Raw genomic sequence first — 27,247 nt, 5'->3', positions numbered from 1 at the left:
AACTGAGACTGTAGGGTAAACTAAGCCCTAGGGAAACTGAGTCAGTAGCTAAATTGCGACTGTGCGAGAACAAACTCTGAAACTTATCTGTACATAAGATATTCTGTAATAAATAGTGGAAACAGTAAACTAACTGCATAAAATTCATAATCAGATAAATTGATATGAGTATGAGAGCTACTCGGGGAAGAGGCCATGGTCGAGGCTGAGGTAGTACTCAAGCTGGATCTTCGTCTTCTGAACACATACCCGCTGGAGTAGCACGACCACCACCGGTGGATGAGAATGGACCGTATGATCGGGCCGCGGGGGATGACGCTCAGTCCCAGGCCATGTTAAGAGTTTTGGAAAGGGTGGCCAGAGCTAATATCGGACCCATGAATAGGGGGTCCATTTCTGAGTGACTTTGGGCCAACAGAGCGGAAGTCTTTAGGGGTATATCTGAAGTAGCCCCAAATGTGGCTGAGTACTGGCTGGAAGCCACGGAGCGGATTATGGATGACCTGGATTGCTCAGTGGAGCAAAAGTTAAAAGGGGCGGTGTCCTTACTGCGGGACGAGGCATATCAGTGGTGGATCACTGTGAAAGAGGGTACTCCAGCTGAGAGGGTAACTTGGGAGTTGTTTAAGCAGTCCTTCAAGGTGAAGTATGTCGGAGCTAGCTATGTAGATGCACGAAGAAAGGAATTCCTGAACCTAACCCAGGGTAGTAAGATCGTTACTGAATATGAGGCAGAGTTTCTGCGATTGAGCCGGTATGCTAGTGGCATTGTCTCTACCGAATACGAGCGAAGTGTTCGCTTTGAGGATGGCCTCAGGGATGAGCTAAGGGTGCTCATAGCTCCGCAGAGAGAGCGCGATTTTGCTGCGCTGGTAGAAAAGGCTAAGATAGCCAAAAAAGTGAAGCAAGCCGAATCGAAACTGGTTCAGAAGAGATGCTAGACCAGCTGGTGCTGCAAACCAGAATGTTAAGAGAGCTAGGATGGAGGAACCAGTTCGAGCGGTTCCGGTGAACACAGTTAGACCACAAGCTTATGGAGATTGTGGTAGAATGCATCTAGGGGAAAGTTGGAAACGTTCTGGGGCTTGTCTTCATTGTGGATCAAAGGAACATAAGATCAGGGATTGTCCTAGGAGGCCAGCTCAGGCTCAAGTGGTTAAACAAAGAGCTGTGCAACCCGTCCAACCAGCGCGAGGTGAACCACCGCCACTGAGAGGTCGTGGCCAAGGTCGCGGTGGCAATGGCCATGGACGTGAGGCACCTGGCAGGGGTACTGTTAACATTGAGGCTCATCAGCCAGCTTTGGTATATCTTTGCTTGCGTCATCACGCAGGAGGGTGACCTTTTGATGTCATAAGCTGATGCGTTTTAATTTCGACGTACCTATCTTTGCTCGATAGATGTAGGGTCAACTCATTCATATGTTACATGTGATATTTCTGGGGCATTGAGTGTTCACTTTGAGGAGACTGTGTGTGGGGTAACTGTGATAAGTCCGTTAGGCCACTTAGTTAAAGTAGAGAAACTCTTTAGGGAGGTGCCTTTAGAGACTCAAGGTAGGATTTTCTATGGAGACTTAATGGAGTTACCGTTCAGAGAATTCGATTTGATCTTAGGGATGGATTGGTTGACCAAGCATAGGGCAACGCTGGATTGTGCAGCTAAGAGGATGGTGTTAAAGACTATTGAGAATGAGGAGGTAATGATTATTAGGGAATGAAGAGATTACTTGTCCAATGTGGTATCGACTTTAAGGGCTGAGAAACTGATGCGTAAGGGATGCGAGGCGTACTTGGCTTTTGTAAATCAAGTTGAAACTGGGGATCTGACTGTGGATACCGTCAGGACTATTAGGAAATTTCGAGATATTTTCCCAGAGGAGCTTCCTAGATTGCCTTCAAATCGGGAAGTAGAGTTTGGAATCGATTTGTTGCCTAGAACAGCTCCAGTATGCATTGCACCCTATAGAATGGCACCGAAGGAGTTAGTGGAATTGAAAGCTCAAATCTAAGAGTTGTTAGATAGAGGCTTCATTAGACCTAGTGTGTCTCCATGGGGAGCACCGGTCCTATTTGTGAAGAAAAAGGATGGGACAATGCGCATGTACATCGATTATCGCCAGTTGAACAAATTGACGATAAAGAACAAATACCCACTACCAAGGATTGATGATTTATTTGACCAACTTAGAGGAGCTTCGGTATTTTCCAAGATTGACCTTCGATCTGGATACCATCAGTTAAGGGTAAAGGAAGTGGATATTCATAAGACAGCATTCAGGACTCGATATGGTCATTACGAGTTCCTGGTTATGCCATTTGGGTTGACAAACGCACCTGCCGCTTTCATGGATATAATGAATCGAGTGTTCCAACCTTACTTGGACCGATTCGTGGTAGTTTTCATCGATGATATTCTGGTATACTAGAAAACCAAGGAGAAACATGAGGAGCATCTACGTATTGTGCTACAAGTGCTGAGAGAGAAGCAACTGTATGCAAAGTTTAGTAAGTGTGAATTTTGGTTGCGAGAAGTGGCTTTTCTAGGTCATGTGGTTTCTGCTGAAGGAATTAGGGTGGATCCTCAGAAAATTGAGGCAGTTCTGGGTTGGAAACCACCAAAGTCGGTATCGAAAATTTAGAGTTTTCTGGGTTTGGCAGGCTATTACCGAAGGTTCGTAGAAGGATTTTCTCTGATTGCTGCACCATTAACGAAACTGTTAAGGAAAGGGGTAGCATTTGTCGGACCGAGAATCAACAAAAGCTTTTGACCACTTGAAAAGGTATTGGTGAAGCGCCAGTGTTGATTCAACCGAGTCAGGAAGGACTTCATCAGATATCTGACGATCGTCGCATGTGGGTTAGGATGTGTCTTGATGCAAGAGGGTAAGGTGGTCGCTATGCTTCATGACGACTTAAGCCTCATGAAGCGAACTACCCTACGCACGATTTAGAGCTAGCAGCAGCGATCTTCGCGTTGAAAATCTGGAGACATTACTTATATGGAGAAAAGTGTATCATATACACGGACCATAAGAGCCTAAAGTATCTGTTAACTCAGAAGGAGTTAAACCTTAGGCAACGAAGATGGGTAGAGTTGCTTAAGGATTACGACTGTTCGATTGAGTACCACCCAGGTAAGGCTAACGTGGTGGCTGACGCGTTAAGTCGAAGGATTGTTTCTGATTTGAGAGCCTTGTCTCACGTTTGAGTCTGTTTGACGATGGAAGTCTGTTAGTAGAATTGCAAGTGAGGCCTACTTGGACTGAGCAGATTAAAGAAAAATAGTTGAAGGATGATTAGTTGGTTCTTCAGTTTCAGCAAGTTGAGAAGGGTGAGAATGTGGATTTTGGATTGAATACTGAAGGAGTTTTATGCTTCCGAGGAAGAATTTGTGTTCCGAAGGACTCTGACTTGAGACAGTCAATATTGAAGGAAGCTCATGGGGGACTTTGTGCCATGCATCCTGGAGGGAATAAGTTGTATCGCGACTTGCGAGAAGCTATCTTGATGGCTCTGGCTTAAGCGAGAAGTAACGGAATTGTGGGGAAATGTCGACATGCCATCAAGTGAAAGTCGAGCATCAATTTCTTCGGATTATCGCAACCGGTGCAAATTCCATTGTGGAAGTGGGAGAGAGTCACTATGGACTTTGTGAGTGGGCTACCTTTGACACCCACCAAGAAGGATTCTGTGTGGGTAGTGGTGGATAGGTTAACAAAATCTGCCCATTTCATACCGGTTCATACTGATTACTCCTTGCAAAAGTTGGCTAGGTTGTATGTGGTAGAGATAGTGCGACTGCATGGAGTGCCAGTTTTGATTATTTTCGACTGAGACCCTAGGTTTACATCTCGGTTCTGGAAGAAGTTGCAGGAAGCATTGGGTACACGTTTGGATTTCAAGATCGCCTTTCACCCACGCACGGATGGACGGTCGGAGAGGGTTATTCAGATTTTGGAGGATACGTTAAGGGGTTGTATCATCGATTTTTGTGGGAGTTGGGAGGACTACTTGCCATTAGCGGAGTTTGTATACAATAACAGCTACCAAACAAGTATTCAGATGGCTCCATATGAGGCACTTTATGGGCAGAGATGTCGTACGCCTACGTGTTGACAGAGTTGGGTGAAAGACAAGTGCTTGGACCGGAGTTGGTGGCAGATACTGAAAGTAAGGTTAAGTTGATAAGAGATCGACTAAATGAGGCATCTGATAGATAGAAGTCGTATGCAGATCTAAAGCGTAAAGAGATAGAGTTCGCTGTTGGGGATATGGTTTTCTTAAAGGTTTCACCTTGGAAGAAGATCTTGAGATTCGACAAGAAAGGCAAATTGAGTCCGCGGTTTATAGGGCCTTATATGGTTCTTAAGCGGGTAAGGCCAGTAGTGTATCAGTTAGAGTTACCACCAGAGTTGGGCAGAATCCATGACGTCTTTCATGTGTCCATGTTAAGACGATATCGAGCGGATCCCTCACATGTGGTGCCAGTGGAGGAGATTGAAGTAAGGACTGATTTGACCTTTGAGGAAGAGCCCATACAAATTTTAGATCGAGAGGTTAAAGTTCTAAGAAGGAAGTCGGTTCCATTGGTAAAAGTACTATGGCGTAATCATGGAAGGGAAGAAGCTACTTGGGAATTAGAAGAGATGATGCGTCAACAATACCCTCAACTATTTGGATCAGGTAAATTTTGAGGCTGAAATTTCTTTAAGGGGGGTAGAGTTGTAACGCCCCAATTTTCGAAAATTCTGTGAATGTTAGAAAATTTTAAATTTTGGTGTTCTGTCTGCTTGGCATAGATTTAATCAGGTTAGTGGGGCCCAAGTTTAAGTTAAAATCTGGTAATTTTAGTTAATGTTAATTCCATAGAAAAAGGGGTTCTGGTTAGCTGGGCTTTAAGGTATTAATTGGGTAAAATAAAACACAAGGAAGCCCGTGGTAAGTTGGCTTGTGGCGTCACTTGGGGCCTTGAGAGGTGGCGTGTGGATGACCAAGGGGAACTAAGGCTCGAGTTGCAAGGTAAGCAAATTAGTGATATTAATTTTTATGTACAGAAAAGGTAAGTAATGGAACCAAAGTGAAAGACTGTCGGGAGGAGTTTAAATCGCTCAAGGGATTGAGTAAGGAGGGGATAAGGGAGAGGATTTAGAAGCTGATTGGGGAGAGTAGTGATGGCTGAATGGTGGACTCTTGAGGAGCAACAGTTGGCCGGCCAACGGTTTCTTTCGCGGGGCAAAATTCGGCTAGGTTAAGTGCCAGTATAATTCGGCATTAGGGGGAAAGTTGTGTCGTTTGCTAACCATTCTCCTCTTCTTTATTTTTCTCCTCTCCTCTTCAACTTTTTCTTTTTCTTCCCAAGTGGGCTTGCATATGTTCATTGATGTTGCATGTATTTTGAAATGGGTCTATGGGCCATACTGTTATCTGAATAAGGGGCTAAGGCCCAGTTTATTGTAATCTGAAAAGGGCTTAGGCCTAGTAACCACTGTTATCTGAATGGGCTTAGGCCCAATAGGCTTGAGCTGACTTGGGCTTGGAATGGGTTTTCATTACACACTGAGTTTCCAAACTCACCCCTTCTTTAACCTTGCAGGTGGGCCTTGATGTGGGTGTCTTGGAGTCGGAGGGGATTCAGAGTGGCCTTGGTAAATGCTTTTGGGTTTGAAACAGAGATTGGTTTTCTTAAGTTATTTTTATTTACTATTTAATTTTTGGGTTGTAATAAGGCCATTTTAACTATATTTTCTTCTTTGATTTTCTCGGATTATTTTATTTTTAATAACTTAAAATCGGTGGATAATAATTCAATTGGGCTAGACTTAGGGCGCATTTTCAAACGATACTTGTTTTTAAAATAACACGATATCGTGAATATTCAATTTATCAAAGATAACCACTCAAAGAAATTTCAATACGTTATAACCAAGTGTAGCAATGGTTGTGGGCATGTCTAAGATTGGATCCAATTGAAGAGCTTGGTATTTAAGCAGCCTTCATGGCTCACCTCCTCTGTTACGGATACCTACCTGGTGCCCAGCTTCCATTCACCTAGTTAGCTTAACAAAAGTCAGCTTTTAAAACACTTAAAAGGGGACATGGGTTTTTAACTTCAATGTGGCACGTCGGATTCGGCCATAACGTCTGGGCCGAGTTTGGGGTGCTACTCTCATAAGCATCTTCAGGTGTTTTACTATTGATGGTTCCACCAGCAGCTGCGTCAACCATCTGTCGAGTTGAAGGATTCAGGCCATTATGAAAGGTTTGAACCTGTAACCAGAGTGGTAACCCATGGTAAGGGCATCGTCTCAAGAGATCCTTGTATGGTAAGGGCATCGACTCAAGAGATCCTTGTATCTCTTCCATGCACCGTAGAGTGTCTCTAAATCCATCTACACAAAAGAAGAGATATCATTACATAATTTAGTCGTTTTAGCCGGAAAAAAATATTTTAATAAAAACTTTTCAGTCATTTGTTCCCAAGTAGTGATTGACCCTCGTAGTAACGAGTTCAACCACTGTTTATCCTTGTTCCTCAATGAAAAGGGAAACAACCAAAGACGTATGGCATCATCAGAAATGCCATTGATTTTAAATGTATCGCAGAATTTCAGGAAATTTGCTAAATGAGCATTTGGATCTTCATCCTGCAAACCATCAAACTGAACAAACTGTTGTATCATTTGAATTGTGTTAGGTTTCAGTTCAAAATTATTTGCAGCTACAACAGGTCTAACTATGCTCGATTTAGTTCCCATTAAATAAGGTTTAGCATAATTATAAATAGTGCGTGTGAGCAGGATTCTGATTTACTAGATTAACAATAATTGCAAGAGGTATTAGGTTTTCCTAATTTTCAGCTATCTCCTCGAAGGTGGTTGAAGTATCGTCCTCCTGCTCGTCCTCTGTGTATCTTAAGCTTCGCCTTATTTCTCTTTGGTTTCTGCGAACTGTGCGTTCAATCTCACTATCAAAAAGTAATGGTCCTGACGGGTTTCTTCTAGTCATAAACTATAAGAACCTGTCAAAAAAAGGGAAGAACAAGAATTAGTAATAAAAATTTAAATTACAGTAAAAGTAAATGGCTAAAGTAATAAAAATCGAGTGTTCATAATATCTTAATTCCCTGAAAACGGCGCCAAAAACTTGATACGTGATATTCGTGACAGGTTTTATATATTTATAATGAATCATTTTTGAAACTAACTATTATCACGATGAAGGCAACTGTACCTATCGAACAGTAGTATAGCTTTAGCAAGACCGGATTATCGAACCCAAAGGAACAAAAAGTACTTGTATTAACTTTCTTTTTATTATCTAGCCTAAAGAATAAAAGGGTTTTGTTTATCTAACTAATTACTTAAACAAAGAAATCATGGAAAAGAAGTTTTGGGATAATACTTTTTGGAAAACTCGATTGATTAAGACAATACCTAAGGAAAAATCCACCTAGACTTCACTCGTTATTTGACTCTGAATCAGATGATTTATTCATTCAACTTATTCCATAGAGATCCCTAAGTTATGTTATCATCTCTCTTGAGACTAATAACGTCTAACTCTAGATTGAATAATTGAAATATCTTTCTAATTAACGCCCTAGGGTTGCATTAACTCGATCTATGGGTCCCCTTATTAGGTTTCACCCTAATCCGACAAAATCTTGTTCCCCTATCTCTAGGCGCGCAACCAACTCGCTTAATTATGACAAATTTACTCTTAGGCAGGGTCTATTCCTCCTCTGAATAAGAGCTTGACTTGAATCAATATCCTGGATATCAAAACAAGAATTAAGAACACGTAATTAAGAACAAGTCAAATATTTATCATACAATTCAGATAATAATAACAAGATCTGTCTTAGGTTTCATTCCCCTTAGGTAGTTAGGGGTTTTAGTTCATACTAATGAAAGAAAACATCTCAGAAGAATAAAAATAACAAAACATAATAAAACCCAAAACTCCTGAGAGAATTTAGACGGAGATCTTTAGTTTTGATGGTGAATCAGGCTTCTGAGATGGATCAATCAGCTTTCCTTGAGCAATTCCTTGCTTCCTCCTGTGCGTCCCCCTATTCTCCTCTTGTAGGGTGTATTTATAGGCTTTGGAATGCCTAAAAGCCCTCAAAAGTGGCATTTTCTGAATAGGACTCTGCTTGGGCTCGACAGTGACACACCCGTGTTCAATTACTTCAGGCCGTGGTCAAGCCTGTTAAATAGGCACGGGCGTATGGTCTACCTGTGTGAGTTGTGCTTCGGTTCTACCAAATTGACACGACCATGTGGTCTGCCCGTGTGAGGAAGTCCAAGCCGTTTTGATTTCGTAAGTTGGCCCATTTTCTCTGTTTTTGGCCCATTTCTCGTTCCTTTCACTCACCTATGCTCCCCTAAGTATAAAGCATGAAATTAAGGCATTAGGAGCATCGAATTCACCAAATCTAAGGAAAAACTATCCATAAACTGTACTAAGCATGGGATAGAAATATATATAAATTACGGTTTATTAGCGGATCATACTTTCCCCATTGCAAATTTTCTATGTTACCTTCAAATATGAACAATTGACTCTATATTATTTTTTGTGTGGTTGTTTAGGACATAGAGACCCTTTCTGTCCACTACGTCTTAACCAAGGGGGAAGGGTTGGAATTGCACTAGGATTTGTCTTTCCATGTGCAACCTAGGAGGATTGCTACGACAAACAACATTTGGCTACGAGATAGAGGGAGTAAGTTGGTTTTGGGAAATACTTTACGAGGAAGATAGAGGATGACATCTTGGCATAATATCAATCTTATTCTCGAGGTCAATTTAAAAGGTTTGTTAGACAAAATTGACCTTTTGAAAAAGGCAACACGAGTAGGGTAGATATGTTCAATATAAAGCATGATGATGAAGCTTCCCTACCTGTAACTCTGGATGGAAAGAAAAGGCCTTATTTTGATACTATAAACTCTATTATTTTTGTGGGTACAGATTTGCTAGAGATCAATGATGAGCTTGTTGAAGCTCCAATTCAAAAAATATTGGTGGCTTCTTCTAGACAAGTTGACCAGAGACCATGAAGATTCTATATTGTAATGTCTTTAGTTTGGGGAACCTACGAGAAATTTGTAGACTTCATCACGTGTTGGGAGTCTATCATCTCCAACTTATCTTCTTTATAGAGGAAAAGCTTTTTGACGAATGGAAATGGTTCGAAGTGATATGGATATAATGGTATTGATGTTACAACGAATGGTTTGCAAAGTGGATTATGTTCAGGATGGAATTATGGTTATTTGGTTCAACTACTAAGGTTCTCACTGAATAGTCCATTTGGATAAATGAGATTCGATAGATACAGGGTTCCCAAATTGGTTGTGGTCCTGCATATGTTGCGGACACACCATAGCTCAAAAGAGCGTCCGTTATTAGCTCTTATAACCATCTCGTTATTAGTCCTCTCGAGCTTCACATTATATGGTTCTTGTGAGCTTCCTCTTAATAGCTCTTCGGAACATCCCGATCGGTTGTGATCTTACATGTGTTGTGGATACATTGCAGACCTTATAAGCATCCGAGATATGGCTCTTCGAAGCTTCTCGATTAAAGGATCTTTGTGAGCTTCCTGATTAATGGCTCTCTAGAGTAACCCGATATGACTCACTTGAACTTCTCGATATATGGCTATCTGGAGCTTCCGTTAATGGCTCTTCGAAGCTACCCGTTATTAGCTTGCATAAGCTTTTCGACTATGGCTCTTATGAGCTTTCTGTTATATAGCCTGGATAAGCTTCCCATTACATGAGTCACACGAGCTTCCTGTTAAATGGCACAAAAGAGGGCATCCTGATTATGTGCTCAAATGAGCACCCCCAAATATGAATTGACGGATTTTGCATGTGTATTACCCTTTTATCCATCGATATATTAAAGGATTCAACGGGTAAAGTTTCGATATGAAATGATATGAATTCAAGATGAATTACTATGAGAAAACTTGAAGTAGAAAGATATGATATGACATGTACATGTTCATGGACACTTGAAGTAATAAATACATGAATGTGGAAATTGAATATTAATAAGCTCATTCATGTTCTCGGTATTTATGTGATTACTTGACTAATATGCTTGATGAGGATATGTGCTAGGCAATTGGCCAAAGTGGTTTGAGCATGTTTATCTACTTACCTTAAATGTAAATTTAATTGGGAAGTTAAATTCCTATTATACGAACTTACTAAGCATTAAATGCTTACTCGATTTAATTCCTCTATTTTATAGTACTTGGAGGCTCGTAATGGTTGGAAGTTGGTCAGAGCTACATCACACTATCTCTCGGACTCTTCGGCATAAATATAGCAAACTAATTTTGGTTATAATGACATGTATAGACTAAATATGACTAATAATGGCAATGTAAATGTTTGGTTATAACTAGCCATTAGAATAACTTGTGGTTGACATATTTTGATGAGTTTATATATAGTCTTAACGTGTTTGATGGGTCTTAAAATGGATAAATGATGGAAATTATATAGATATGTTGATAAATAGGTTATGATGATATGAATGGTGAAATATATATATGTGTTATGTGATCAATTAGGTAAAATAAAAGAATAGACATATTAGGAATATTAACATGAATTGAACTTGAATTTGGCTTGATTTGAATGGTTGGTAATGCTTTTGAATGATAAAGTGTGAATGTAGGTGCAAGACAAATTGGTTGAGGAATAAGGCTTGGAAATGGGAATATTTTGTCCACACGGGTAAAGACACGGGCATGTGTCTCAGTAGTGTATGATACAAGACCTAGCACATGGGCATGTGTTTGGCCAGTGTGTCCCTGCATCTTTAAAATTCAAAATAGAATGTTGAAGATTTTTCACATGGCTTGGCATATGAGTATGTGGCTTGGCTGTGTGACCCCTGCACCTACACACGGCCTAGCACACTAGCGTATGACTTGGCCATGTCACCCATGTCAGAGAGTTACACGGTGTACTGACATGAACTAAGACACGACTGTGTACCCTATTTCAAATGCCCACACAGCCTAAGACACGGGCGTGTCTCTTGGCCATGTGAGCCACACAACTGACGGTATGTGTCCCCTACATCTTGGAAATTTTTGGGATTTTTGAAAATTCTCTAACTACCTAGTTTAGTCTTGACTTGTTTCTAATACATATTTTGGGCCTCAATGACTCATACAAGAAACAATATGGTTTGTTTATGATTGATTTTTGATATGAATGTAAAGTAATATGAAATGTCTGTATTTGATTTGTAAATTTCGGTAATACTCTGTAACCCTATTTCGATGACTGATATGGGTAGGGGTGTTATAGGGATCTTGATCCACTAGAGAAATCTAACACATGAAATTTGTTGAAAACCCTTAGGACTTTGTATCTTTTTCCTTGGTTAGTTTGCGGTGATTTTAATGACAACCTGTATTCCTTCGGAAAGCAATGTAGACTTCCAAAGAATGAGGGGATAATGGAATGTTTCAAAGGGTGTTAGAGGCTTGACAACTTCATGATATTTGATACTTGGGTGTATGGGTCATATGGGAGAGGGAAATATTTCTGAAACATATATTCATGAACATCTTGATCGTAAAGTCACCTTTTTAGATCGGATACTTATTTTCTTGAATTTATCCTTACAATATATGTCTCATTCTTTCTTTGACCATTTTTCTTTTCTCTTACAAACAAATCAGGGGGACATAGAAAGAAAATAGGACAATTCACTTTGAATCCTGGTGGTGCTTGGAAGATTTTTGTGAGTCAAAAATTAAGCACTTGTAGGATTCAAGTACGAGAGACATTTCGAATAAACTTTTTAACCTCAACGAGGGATTGCAACATTGGGTAGGGTTTATTAAATAAAAAGGTCAACAATCGAGAAGAAACTTTAGGGAAGACTCGAGCACTTGAAAGGTCAAGAAAGATCTGATGCAATACTGATGGAATTACTAGATGTTCCCTTGCTCATTAATATGTAGATTGAGAAGGAGGAGAGGTATTGGGAACAACGGTGAGGGCACACTAGTTGAAGTTGGGAGATAGGAATACTTCCTTTTTCTCATAACTTTGCTTCTCAAAGATGATGTACTAACAAAATATGTGGTTTACACTAGAAGAATGGTAGTTTGGCCCCTTGGACTTTAATGAGATGGATCGTATTGTAAAAGAGTATTCTTGGGTCTTTTTTCTACATGGGGAGTAGTTAATGTTGGTCACATTTTGTCTAGAGTGGAGAGATGCATGATTGATGATATGAATAATGTGTTGATGGACGAATATGAGGAAGAGGAATTAGTGACGGCCATGAAAGTGATGGGTCAGACAAAGGCTTTGGGAGCAAATGGTTTCCTAGCATTGTTCTACCAGAAATTCTGGTATATTATTAGCAAGGATGTGGGTGTGTTTTGTCTAGAAATCCTCAACAATGGTAAATCTTTGACTAGGCTTAACAACACTTATATAGAGCTCATTCTGAAGGTGGTGTGCCATACAAATATCACTAACTTTCGACCTTTAAGTCTTTGCAAGGTGTTGTATAAGATAATTGCTAAGACGATTGCAAATCGACTTCGAAATATTCTCGATCTCTGTATTGATAAGGCACAATGTGCATTCATTCTCAGGAGGTTAATCACCAACAATATTCTTTTGTCCTATGAAGTCTTGCATATGTTTAAACAAAAGTGAATAGAGAGCAAATGATATTGGCTTTGAAGTTGGACATGAACAAATCTTACGATTGCGTGGAATGGTATTTATTAGAACAAATAATGTTATAGATAGAGTTTTCGCGAACATGGGTATATCCTGTAAGGTAGTGTATAACATCAATTTTCTATTCCATCATTCTTAATGGTGAAATGGGGACTTGTTTCAACCCATCTAGAGGATTGCAATAGGGGACCCTTTGAGCCTTTATCTATTTTTTTGTGCGGTAAAGGGCTCTTGGCCGTATTAAAGTTGGCTCGATTGAATAGGTCACGGGTGGATGTGAAGGTCTGTCAACATAATCCACAAATATTTCATTTGATGTTCGCAGATGATTGTATTTTATTTTAGGAGGCATCACAAAGGGGTCTGCGGGTTCTTTAGGACATTCTTATCGAATATGAACGCTGCTCGGGACAATGTGTCAACCTTGACAAATCAACGAAATTTTCCAATACTAATGTCTTGGAGGATACTAGAACAATGGTTTCCTAGTTGCTTAATGTTCGATGAATGACGGATATGGAAAGATACTTAGGTCTTTCGAACATAGTTAGTTGTGCAAAGAAATTTTCATTTCCAGAGTTGAATGCTTGGAAGCAATAAAAGATTAGCAGTTGGAGTGTTTGAAATCTATCGCATGGAGGTAGGAAAGTGTTCATTAAAGTAGTGCTCCAAGCTATTCCAACATATTCTATGCCTTGTTTTTTATTACTGAAATCCTTGTGTTTGGAAATGGAGAACATTATTAGAAAGTTCTGGTAGTAGAAGAGCCATGATAAGCATGGCATCCATTGGTGTGAATAACGACATTTGTGCACACTTAAGGAGGAATAGGGCATGGGTTTAGAAGTTTTTCAGAGTTTAATTTGGCATTATTAGCGAAGTAGGGATGACGACTAATTTGCAATCCTCACTTTTTACTCTCGAGAACATTAAAAGCCATCTTTCATGAAAGGTTAGAGAATATGTCGTCATACACATGGAAAAGTATATGGGCAGCACGGGCCTCCTCCACATGGGGATTTTTTGGTGGATCGGCATAGAAACATCGGTCTCAGTTTGGGAGGATGCTTGGGTACTTGGGGGAACAAATTTTCTTATCAATACAGCTATCGATTACACGAGAACAAATTTTCGTCTTTGATTTAATTGGCTCAAGTACAAAATTATAGAAATTAGATTTGATAAGAAATACCTTCAGTGAATTTGATGTTGTGAGGATCCAGGGAATTCCTCTAGCATGTTTCCCTCATGCTAATAACTTAGTTTGGAGGGGTGAGGCTTCGAAAGAGTACTTTGTAAGAGGTGCCTCCAAAATTCTTTTACATGATTTACAAACACCTATAACCATTATTACTTAAACTATATACACTGCCTTTTACAAAAACTCATGGCTTCTGGATATTCTTTCTAAGGTCAAGATCCTCAATTGGAGGAATTTTCTTAATTATCTTCTTACATACTCTACTTTACTATATAGACGATTAATATGTTCTACTTTATGCCACATGTATGGCGGTGCGGTGGAAACACTGAAGCATGTCTTTCGTGATTGCCAGATTACATTAGATACTTAGGCGGTGTTGCAATTATATTGGCCTCGATCTTCTTTTATGATTTCCTATTGCAACTTTAATACAGACTTATTTTAGAGAGTTAGAAGGGTCAAGCGAGATTACTTGTATCAGTTTGAGTGTCATCCCATTGGACACCGCCAAAGTGCTATTGATCACATGAGGAATAGATTTCTATTTTTGCAGGCTTCTAAGAGGGAATCAACAACTTGTCTGATTGGTAGAGTTCTGCTTTTGCAATAGATTTGACAAAATCAGATTGAAAGAATATGGTAGGGCCTAGCTGACAATCACAATCGAAAGGACAATGTGAAAAACAACACCACAATGACATATGGTGTTGCGAGAAGTCTTGTACCAGTGGCTTATAGTTTTAGATGCTTTAAACATATCAACATGATATATCGTAATTTGATATGTCAAATTAGGTTCCCTATTACACTTAATGAGCTTATTCTTAAGTAATTTAAGTGTCTTTGAAATGATTTTGTCAATTTTTAGTTTTGTTGTTAATAAATCATTTTTATTAATTTAATCCATTTTTTATACCCAAATTGGTCAATCGTTCATGGGAAACTTAACAAGTCGGTTGGGTATTGTAGGGAGTCGGCGATGATCCGAACATAAAGAAAACATCACCTAGTAAGGGGGTATCATGATATTGAAGCATGAAAGTCGTGATACCTCTAATAATGCTAAAATAAGGAGAACAAAGGTTATCTATAGTGGTATCGTGATGCTAGACCATGGATATTGCATATCAAGACCCCCAAAACTCCTAATCTCAAGACTATTATGGGTATCGCTATACTCAAGCTTGATAAGTGAAAAAATTGTAACACCCCAAACTCCGCCTAGACGTTATGACCGAATGGAGATGTTATGAAAAAAGTTAAAAATCAGTCTTTTCCTTTAAAAACATCATACCTCTTTGTTGTAAAGAATATGTCGTTATACTTATTAATGAAAACCATCGATTTTATACTCTTTCAAATAAAATAATAATTTGAAGCGGAAGTTTTATAGTCGTTATATTTTGAAAACCAAGTTTAATTTCTTGAAAGCGTTTGATCACATAAAATAGTTGTTTTTGTAAATTATTTTTCTAGCATCGCAAGAAGTCTCAAATCAAATCCAAATCCAAAAATAAAATCCTAAAGTCCAGAAAGTCCCAAAATTACAAAACTCTAAAAATCAAAAATTAAATAAACTTTTAAAGTAAATGAAATTTACGGATAAGTAGTCAACGAGCCTCCGTCGCATCGACCCGCCTAAGTCTGAAGGTTACCTAAACAAAACAGATAGAAAGAAAGTGAGTTTTAAAAACTTAGTGTGTAAATCTACAGAAACATAAATTTAGGTTTTATCGCATAACAGAACAGATACAGACATAAATCCTTAACAGAATCAGATTATCAACAGAATCATACAGATATAACCCCATCCTCTACACACCAACTCCGACCATCCCAACACACCACGTGGGGTATAAAACACCCAACCAGCCCTACACAACACATAATGTCTATACGACACTTTTCAAAATAATCACAGCCGTGCTAAAGTATATTAGCGAAATATCATCTCACGGAATACTTCCTCCACACATCACATATCCCATCTCATAACCAAATACAGATAGTAATAATAGATATCAGAATTAATACATCTCACATGCTCATAAAACAAATATTACACATGCCTAAGCATGACAGAACATATCGTACATACCATGCTCATAATACTCATAAAAGCATTATTTAAGTTATTTCTAGTCTAACAGAGTAACAAGTTTCATGCTTTAAGGCTTATACCATACATATCGACCCTACGAAAGGCCCTCAGTCGATCAAAATGATGTGTATGATCCTAGGGAAAAATTCTAAAATTTGGGCTTGCATGCCGTGTGGCTTACCCGTATGGCCCATACAGGCTAGCTAATGGCCCACACACTCGTGTCTTCCACGACCTACCACACGGCTAGGCATACACCTATGTGGCGTCAACAAGCTAAATTTTTGGCTTTTGTCGATCGATGCTTTTTCGTATTTTCATTACACACCTGGTTCGTTTTTATGTAAAAATAATCCCAATACCTCCCAAACCTAGAAAAATAGTATCCCAACAACTATTTAGCAAACGGTTTATGATTCGACAACAATAACCCAAACAACACACATGAACTTACCGATAATGAAAACAACTACTATCACGGATTAGGCTATTGGAGTGAAATCCACTGCTTCACATTCTTTTCCTATGCAACACACTCACAAAAACTAAACTCCTTAACCACAACACCAATACGCTAATTCAAAATGAAAGAAATCCAAACCAAACGAACTTATGGACTTTACCATGACGAACAAGGAACAACTGGAACACCGAACCCCAACTATTAGAAAGATTGATTTGTTGAACAGAATAGAGAGAAAACAAAATAAAAAGTTGCAGAGAAAAGAAGGGAAAATAACATCAGAAAAACAAAAAGGGGGATTTTTGGGAAAAAAGTAAATTTAAAAATTAATTCAAAATAAAATACAACCCCATTAACTACCAAATCCCACCAAAACTGACCACTAACCTCATTCAACTACCATAGACTTTCAATCCCACTGAACTTCTACTATACAACCGGCACACAATCACAGAAGCAAAAATAACATCTTTCGCTCACATGGGGTTTGAACACAAAACCCTAAAGCTAGCTAACACCTTACCACTTGAACCAGCAAGCTCATTCTAATATGAGTTGACCAAAAATATAACATAAGCCACCCAAAAGGGATAAGGATATGATAAAGAAAAATAGAATTTCCAAAAGTGAGACTTGACCATTGAAGCAGATACTTAATTATGACAAAATTCATAAAAATAAAGTTAAATAAATCAGGGTGTTACAAAAACTACAGGGGAAATTTTGTGTCCAAACAAACTTATGTCTTCTTTTTACTTAATGGAAAAATAGTCAATGTCAGACTAAATGTTAGTAAGCTATAAATGCAACTTTATAAGCCTTTCATTCCAAGTTTTTGGTAACTGAATAGTTTCTTCAGTGTTGATAGTTTTTAGATTAGGTTTTCTTTCTCTTTTCTTTTTCTTTTTTTTTTTAGTTTAGGTTTTCTTTGTTTCTTTTTAAGTTAGATCTTAGTGTGATAATTTTCTTTCTTCCTTATTGTTAAAGATTTTGTAAACAATGATGCACAACCCTCAGGATTCAATAGGTCTTCATCAAGTGAATGATCATTTTCTTAAACCATTTGCTTTCATTTTATGCTTACAATATGTTTGATAAAATGTTTGTTTGGAATTTAAGTTTGAGTATGTGCTAAATTTTTAAATGATTGATTGTTTGGTTGTTTGTTAGCTTAAGTTGATGTCTATTCTTGATTGATTGGTTGTTCGATTATATTGAAATGCTTAATACATTAGAATTGGCGCCTTTAGTGAAAAACTAGATAAACGAGACTAAGATGAAAGTTTATCCTTAGATAGTTCAATATAATTGTGTCGAATAGTGAGACTAAGAGGTAATCGATATGCCTAGGTGAGACCGAGAGGTAACCTTAGGTGGTATCTTTAAATCTAGGATGAGACGAAAGGAGATTCCTAACTAAGAGTGACAACCAATATAATCAATATAAGTTCATTAGTTTAATTAGCATTTAACTAATCAATTGAGCATCGTTTAATCATTTACATTATCAAAAACATTAGGAAGAAAGTTTAGCTTAGTTGGTTTAATTAATAGTTTAATTTTAGTTTATAAAAATATTTATTTGGACTTGCACTAACAATTTTCGACTCGATTTGATTAATAATTTCTTAACTTGTAATTAACTTGATAAATACATTTACCCACTTGGCAATCCTTTGGGTTCGAACATTGGGATACTCGAGTGTCCCATTGACACTATAAATATTACAACTGACACCATCCACTTGCAGTTAAAATCGCTTTTCAAAATAGTTTTCCAAGTTTGTTTGTTTTAACGAGCAGACTCCTGGACAGCCATAGCATGTGACACGTCTGTATGCTGGAGAGTGAATGTTAAATTTTTTGTTTGTGAACAAAAACTTTGTTTAGGGCTATTTTATTTTTTACGGTTCTAGTTTCCTAACTGTCTTTCTTGGGACTTTCTTTACTAAGTTAATAACATATGTTTTCATTTAAAAAAAATAATGGTTTTTATATTTTGAAACCCTCTAACATTTACAATGATTTTTTTTAAAAAAATTACTGTTCGATAAACCTTTTTTGTTTCTAGGACAAGTTGGATAATTTTATGTAATAGTTTTTAGTTTTTTATTTTAATCATGTAATAGGTCCATGTTGGACTTGGGTTTTGGGCTGGTTGTAAGTGCCCATCTTGTTGTTGTCCATCTTTGGGTCATCAAGTCCATTATGTGACCGAATTCATTGTTGGATTATGTAGCCCATGAATACCATATGCAATATGGAGCAGCCCATGGAGACTATATGCAACTGCAAGTCGCCACTTGAATTACTTAGCCATTAAGTCTATAAGTTCGAATCATTAGAAAGGCACACTTGTTTAATCCTTTTTTTAGTTATTTAATAGTAGTATTTTACTTATTTTGTCGTCCTTTTGTCTTTTATTTAAAGCATTGGGCATTTGTTTCTTTATGGGGCCTGTGTTTTTTTTTTCTTGTTTGGTGGAGTCTGTTTTGGATAGTTGTTTTAGTAAATGGCATTACCTAATTAATTATAATCATTATGTAATTAGTTAATTAGTTACAATTTCAGTTAGCTAGTCATAATTGGGTTATATATTCATTCTTGTAAGCTTCATTTATTGATGAATAGCTTTTAGTAAATTCCTTTTTTCAAGAGAGCATATTGGCATTGGTAGGAATGGTTAAAATATCAAGTTTGCAAAACATGCCTTTGATGTTGGGATTTAACTTTGTGAAGTTCTATTTAAATTGAACCTTTTGTAGAGGCAGTTTTAATCCCTTTTGTTGTTTTGTTTTTATTTCTTTGGAGGTGTAAAGTTTTAGTTTTGGTCATTTGATATTATTGTGCAAATATGGGATGTGATATGGATTTTTGTTGGGAATAATACTTTTCATTATTAAAGGTGGTTGTTGATCTGAAAAGTGTGTATGGTGGTATTCTAGGATACGATTTGATGATTCTTTATGTCGCACCGCCCTTTCTTTAGAATATGAAGTTTGTGGCATTTAGGAACTTTCTTTTGGTTTATTCGAGTTTGATTGTTTGGGTTCATTGTTCATCCTGAATTTTCATGTCATATTGGTTTTGTGTGGTGGTTTTAGTGGTTGACCGGTGATGGTTTAGCATCTTCATTTACAGAATGATGACCTTGGATGATTCTTGATATAATGTTTGGTTGAGTTTTATGTCTTTTTGTGGTTTCTTCTTGAGTGGTGGATTTAGTATTATCAATCCTATTGCAAAACAAATATTTAGATATGTGTAAAGCATAACATACTCAAGGTTTTATATTGTTGAAACATATGAAACCTTTCCAAAGAAACACTTAAGTTTGATACAGAAGGTTGTGTTCTATTCTTTGAATCAATCTTTGCATAACGTTTTAGAATCTTATCTATGCATGAAGCTTGTGATAAGGTTATCATTTTGTTTTTTTCAATCTTTAACCATAACATAATTAATTTCACTAATTCATTCATGCAAAACTGTTGCGTTAGCTATAGTTTAATCGATGATATGTCCTTACATCATTTTCAATGAGTAAAATATCATTGACATATAGAACAAAAAAAGCCACTTTTTCATCATTTATTTTTTAATAAACACAAAGTTCATTAGTGTTTTGCTCAAACCCAAAGGTTGCTGTTGCTATTGCTTGATCAAACCTTTGATTTCATGAGCAAAATGTTTGTTTAAGTCATGGATGGGTGTTAAAAGCTTGCAAACTTGATGCTATTATCTTTTAGCTATATAACTAGTGGGTTACACCATATAGAGCCGCCACAATGGACAATAGAATGCAGATAAATTTAAGCATTGCTACTAGCGAGACGATTTCCTCATAATCGATGCATTCCTTTTGCGTATTGTCTTATAGGTTTCAATCTTTCCTTTAACATTCATTTTTTTCTTGTACATCCATTTACACTCTATGTTGAAAAAATTCGTTAAAAAAATGATTTTAATAGTTACAGTTGAAGCTTAAAATTTTTCAAAACTGTGTCATTTTGTGATATTTATAGAAATAATCCTTTACCAAAAATGTCTTTGCTTTGTGCGAGATGGATTTAAAACAATTTTGGCTTTCAACCAAACGACCTTATCCACTATTCTCGTTCCCTGAATTGTGTAGAGTGTAGGCTTGAGCAATTTGAATCAGACACGCACAAAAAAGAAGCAATGCAATTAATTTCAGTAGGAATGTAATTTCCCTAAATAGAAATAAAAAAATATTGTAATTACCAGAAAATATAATTTATTCTTAGATAAAATAATTCCACTATTTTCTTCTAGAGTAACAGTGTATGGAAACTTATTCTTTTAAGTCAATCGATTTTATCTATTTATAAGGAGAGATACAAGAATCTTGATTGAATAAACATTTGCAAAATAATAATATTTAAATAGAAAACACACTCCTACTTTACCTAGAGTAGGGGTGGGTGACACACCCTACTAAATATTACTAGGGTTACCTCCTCTCTCTTCTTTATGAGGAGAATTTAGGTCTCTCATGTATTAAGTCCAATTATCTATGTTTCCTAAACTTTTGACCCAATATTTTATAATTGAACTCAACTCAAAACTTGGTTTCTATTTCTCAATGAGTTAATTACTTTAACTAAATTAACTTTTGACTTAAATAATTGTTCCAACTCAATTCTAATTCTGTTAAAGTCATAACAACTTTATTGTAAAAGGATCTATGATGAAATATATTTAATTTTTATTCAAAATCTATAATGACTAATTAATTTAATTCCATTTCAAACTTCGATTATTTAATTATAAATAATTAAACAATAATTCGAAAAAATTTAAATTAATGCTTAAATAATTTTTATACTTAGCAAGAAAGCGAAAAACGCATTCATTTATGAATGCGAACCATTTATCTTACTTCATCATTTTCATTCATTTCTATCCATTTGGTTTTACATGCAATTAATTTTTTGTTTCAACAAGCTAGTGAGGGGGACCGATTGCACATATATAATTAGGGCTCAAATAATTTATAATTAAGTTTTAGCTTTCACCTATTTATTATAAATTTATTTAGTCACGAAGTCATTCCACTATAATATCGTGATTGAGATTTTCCTAATTATATATCATTTCAAAAGCTACTTACTAAGTGTTTGTCCAATGAGTTGTGGCCACATTTACTTTTCTTCTATCATATAATGCAAATGAGAGAATATTATTTACCCTTTAATTGGACTATGATTTCCACTATTTGAATGATGCTATATACTACAGAAGTCGCATACCAAACGTACCAACATTCGATTCCTTATATATTTGAACTTAGACTTTGACTTACACTAAAGTATACGAATCACACATATATTGTTCATCATCTACTCAAAATTAAGGTATGTTACACTATGAGCGTCACAAGGGAATCCGTTGAATGTAGAAATTAAATATATTTTCTCATAGATTTTTACGGTAAAGTTGTCATGATTTTAACAAAATTAGAATTGGGTTAAAAAATTATTTGATTGAAAAATTAATTAATTTAATTTAATTTAATAAATAATGTCTATTTTGAAAAATAGAAAAATATGTATTTGGTTGGATTAAATTATAAAGTATTGAGTTAAAAATTTAGGAAACACATATAATTGGACCCAATACAAAAGAGGCATGAATCCCCATCATAATGCATATGAGGGCAAGCACACCCTATTAGCCCCCCTCTCTTATTTCAACTAGGAGATTGTTTTTCTATTAAAGAGACATTAAAATGCTTCTACTAATTCAACTAGCATTTAACTTCCTTTCCCTATAAATAGATAGAATCGATATAGCTAAAAATACAATAAGTTATATACAATTTTGAGATAATGCTATTCTGTTAGAAAGTAGTGAAAATTTATTTTTTAGAATAAATTCTATTTGCTGATAATAACAAATTTACCAATTTCTATTAGAAAAAATTTACTTTCCCACTGAAAGTAAAGTAAATAAATTTTGGTTCTGTGTTTGATTCGAAAGTGTTTGAGCCCACACTCGAAGTAGTTCGTGGTACGAAAATAGTGGAGAAGACCGTTTGGTTGAAAGCCGGGAGTGATAAAGATCCGTCTAGTCCAAAACACAAGTACAATTTTAAGAAAAGTTTATTTCTATAAATACACTACAGGAAAATAGGGGTTTTGCGGTGTTTTTAGTGGCATTTTATCAAAAAATGCTGCAAAAATTGTAAAACACAGAGCAATAGCGGTGTTTTTGGTATAGAGCATTAGCGGCGCTTCTAGTAAAACGCCGCTAAAACCCATAGCATTAGCGGCGCTTCTGGTAAAACACCGCTAAAAACCAGAGCATTAGCGGCGCTTTTTGTGAAACGCCGCTAAAAACCAGAGCATTATTTATATTAAATTAAATATAATTTATGTTTAATTGAATATTTATTTTTTGGGTATATGACTAATTGTTTTTAATTTATATATTAAATAATTTCTTATATAATCGTAAAAGAGATAATATTAATTTTAAAATATTGAATTAATTATCATTATAGTTTAGAGTTTATGATTTAGGGTATATGGCTTAAGGTTTAAGGTTTAAGAGTTACTATTTTAAGGTTTATGGATTATGGGTTTAGGGGTTATGGTTTATAGTTTATGGTTCAAGGGTTGGGGTTTATGGTTCAAAGAGTTAGGGGTTTAGGCCTAAATCCCCAAAATCATTCATCTTCTATTTATTAAAAAATAATAAATTTTATACTGATATAAGTGATTAATCTCAAAGTTTTTAATATAAATTGTATTGCGATGTAAGTTTAACTTTAAGGTTTCGATGTTAGCTTCTATAGTTATGTCAAAGTTTAGGGTTTAAGGATTTATGTCATATAGTTTAGGGTTTAAAGTTTACTTGAGATTTGTTAAATGATGAAATTTTATACAATCAATTAATATTTTTATATTTAAAATATTTAATCTACACCATTTGATATATTTAAATATTTAAATATTAGATTTGAAAAAACATTGATAAAAAATTAACATATTGATATGGATAGGTAACTATCTATTTTGGATAGGACCAAATTATAACAAATAAAAATGAAATACCAAAATTAAAATCGTTCCACGTCGAACATCCGCAAAACAGTTAATTATATTTTAGTTAGGAAGAAATATCTCTAATGAGATAGAGATTAGATCGAAAAAGAATAATATAAAATCATGATTAACGTCTCAATCTTTAATAAAAATTTGATATGTGAGAGATTGATTGCTTATATTAGATAATTCTAACTTAATAATTAATTACAGTCATTTAATAAAAATTTTAGTCTTTTTTATAAAAATACAATTTATAAAAATAGTAATAATAAATATTTTATAAAATAATTTGACTAATAATTTTCACCAGACAAAACAAGGGATTTTAAGCCAAATAAATAAAATGATTTTTTGTGACATTTTTTTGAAAAACACCGCAAAAGATAAGCAATAGTAGTGTTTTTCATAAAAACACCGCAAAAAATCATTTTACTTCAAACAAAACTACGCCGTTTTACTCTACTAAAAACCTATTTTGTTTCTCCTAAACCATAACCCCGAAATCCCTTATTAATTTTATCCCCAAATTTTACCCATTGGAACCTCTAAAATTTCCCCCTAAAATCTCCCTCTAAAATCGGTATCCCCAAAACATATCTAATTTTTCCCCCAAATCAAAATCCTTCCACCATTTCTGTGTTGCCATACTGATCCGTAATCCTCAGCATCTCTCTCACTGCATTTCTTGCTTCTCTAAATCTCCATCTCTAAATCTCCTTCTTTAAATCTCCTTCTCTAAATCTCCATCCCTTTGATTTTCGCCGAAATCTAGTAAGTCTAAGTTCAAATCTGTTTTAGAAATGTAACGCCCCAATTTTCGGGAATCCTGTGAATGTTGGCATAGGTTTAATTATGTTAGTGGGCCTCTAGAAGGCCCAAGCTTAAGATAGAACCCGACAATTTTAGTTAATTTTTGTTCCGTAAGAAAAAGGGGGTGAAATTATGAAATAGGACCTATGTGAAAATGTTTGAAAATGCTATAGGCTAAATTGAAGTGGCCAAATAAATAGGAGTGCAAAATAGGAGGATTTGCATGACAAACCTCCCATTTTACATGAAGTGGCCAGCCATCATGTTGTTGTAGACAAAATGTGCACTTGATATCCATAATTTATGGTACAAATTGATACAAATTGATAATAGGTTAGGTAAATATTCCATGATAATAGGTTAGGTAAATGTTCCATGATAATGGGTTAGGTAAATGGTCCATGATAATGGGTTAGGTAAATGTTTCATGATAAGAATTTCATGTCTTTTGTATTAAAGAATTAAATGGATGAAATATGAAGTTTTATTAAAAGAAAAAGGGGTGAAAAGAACAAAGTTTTGTCCATCTTTGTTCATCATAGCTGAAAGTTAGAGAAGAGAAAGGAGAGGAGAAAGCTCTTGAGTATTCGGTCATTAGGAGGAGGAAAATTGAAGGTAAGTTCTTGGTACCTTGTTTCTATTTTGAGGTTCATGAGTTCTTCTTGATTCTACCTTAACTCTTGAAGTATATTTTGATTTTTGGTTGTGTTGTGAGCATTTGGTCATGAATTAAAATGAAGGAAATGGTTGTTGTTTCATGTTCTTTTGATGAAAAATGGAAGATAGGTGAAGTTGAGCCAAACAAATGAGCATGCATGTGCCTTAGATGCTAAGGGGAAAAATCGGCTAACATGTTGTGCTTTAAAATGATGAAATGGAGAATATACTTAAGTAAACTTATAGATATGTGATGATTGATTGGTGATATACATGTTTAAATAACATGCATGCAAGTTATGTGTGAAAAAGTGATTTGGTAATAAATCTGCTTGGGACAGCAGCAGTAACGTGACTTTGGAAAATCACCATAAATTGTGAGAGATGAGTTAGAAGGTGAATAAATTATGTAATTAAATCTTAATGAGTCTAGTTTCAAATTAAATAAATGATAACATATTTCGAATTCTGTACAATGAGAAATTTGATTCGTAATGAAGAGTGGTCAGATTAGTCAAACAGTGAAACATGGGAAACTTTAAGAAAAATCTGGTATTGATTGGCCAAACCAAAAATTCTGAAAATTTTATGGATATAAGATATATGAGTCTATTTTCAGGGAAAATTAACGGCACTTGATTTGGATTTTCGTAGCTCGAGTTATAAATGATTTAGTGACTGTTGCTCAGGAAGACAGCTTGCAGTGAAATTATGATTATGTGGTAAACATTGACAAAAATTTGTTAATGAGTTGCTTATTGATTTCTTATAAGCTTACTATGATCTGTAGGTGTGGTTGGCCGAATATTGTAAGGGGTTAATACGTAGTTTGTATTTGAATAGTTAGATTAACGTGTTAGTAAACCAATTGTAGGCGGTTAGTGTGTGGATCTCGTCAACATATCGTCAGCAAGCAGTGTGTAACTAACACCCTCTTTCTTAGTCTGGATCGGCAAAAGTCGAAAAGCCGAAATGCCGAAAACCAATATTTTGTAGATTTGCGAGTGTGCGAATGCTCGTGAGGTAAATCAATTAATGTTTTTGGTAAATTGCAAAATTTGGATTGCAAAGTGCATGATTTCTGTGCCCTCGATATTTTTAGGCTTAATGGGCCAAAATTGGAATGATGGGCCAAGCAGCCCAATTCAGTAAGAACCCTCGGTAGTGATTACATTAGTACGTGAAAGGTAGGAATATGCATGAAAAACCCTAAAATAGATAAATTACTGAAATATCTTTAAAAGTGGAAAATTTACGTTTACCCTTAGGAGATAAATTACCGAAATACCCCTAGGGTTAAATTGACCTAAATGCAAGTTTGATTGTTGTTATTTCTTGCATGCCATGTTGTTATTATCGATGCATGGGATTGGGATATTGACGGAGGAAGTCTGAAAGTGGCTTGTCCACGTCTTGGAGGCTTTGCCTCAATTCTATTGATAAGCGAGCAAACAAGGTCAAGAATCGTGGGAGTGTTGAAATTTGGGTGGGTTGAGCTATCCCCACATGGAGTGTATGGATGATACAGGTGGTGTGTAGTGGTTGGTGGGTTGAGTAGTCTCCCCAAATGGGCTTACATATGTTATTGATGTTGCATGTATTTTGAAATGGGCCTATGGGCCATACTGTTATCTGAATAAGGGGCTAAGGCCCAGTTTATTGTAATCTGAAAAGGGTTCTGGCCTAGTACCACTGCTACCTGAATGGGCTTAGTCCCAATGGGCTTGAGCTGACTTGGGCTTTGAATGGGTTTTCCTTACACACTGAGTTTCCCCAAACTCACCATTTTTATTTTCATCCACGCAGGAAATCCCCAACCATAGTGGGCTTGGAGCTGTGAGGGAATTCGGAGTGGCCACCCGTTCTGAAAGTTTGGTTTTCTTCTGGTGAACTGGATATCCTTTTATTTACGTTTGAAGTTTTGGGTTTTTTAAATGTAATAAAGCCGCTTAATTATTTTTAATGGTTTTAATATGTATTACTAAGATAGGTATTACTTATTTTAACTGTTGAAATTGGATAGCTTTAGGCGCGTTTTCAAAAACAACAATTGATTTCAAAATAATACGACAACAAGCAAAGCTTCCATAATGAAAGTATTTTCCAAAATTAATCACTTTTCCTAAAATGACTTAATCAAAATCGGTTTCCTAGAAATATCCATGACATTAAGGTGTGGCAATGGCGGTATGCATGTC

At 36.0% G+C, this 27,247-nt stretch overlaps 1 long non-coding RNA gene and 1 other non-coding gene across 2 annotated transcripts; both read left to right on the top strand.

The window, feature by feature from the left end:
• The first annotated feature begins 6,318 nt into the window (after window positions 1–6,318).
• Window positions 6,319–6,424, top strand: LOC128284568 (small nucleolar RNA R71). Its single transcript, XR_008274992.1, has one exon. It is a non-coding gene; the product is annotated as a small nucleolar RNA R71 (small nucleolar RNA).
• Window positions 6,425–24,848: 18,424 nt separating this feature from the next.
• LOC128283704 (uncharacterized) lies at window positions 24,849–27,005 on the top strand. Its single transcript, XR_008274113.1, has 2 exons — window positions 24,849–25,007; window positions 26,856–27,005. It is a non-coding gene; the product is annotated as an uncharacterized LOC128283704 (long non-coding RNA).
• The last annotated feature ends 242 nt before the right edge of the window (window positions 27,006–27,247 follow it).

Source organism: Gossypium arboreum, chromosome 11 (genome assembly GCF_025698485.1).
Source record: "Gossypium arboreum isolate Shixiya-1 chromosome 11, ASM2569848v2, whole genome shotgun sequence".
NCBI classification, from domain to species: domain Eukaryota; kingdom Viridiplantae; phylum Streptophyta; class Magnoliopsida; order Malvales; family Malvaceae; genus Gossypium; species Gossypium arboreum.
Note: the sequence above shows the minus strand (reverse complement) of the source record. Positions and strands in the feature narration are given on the sequence as shown.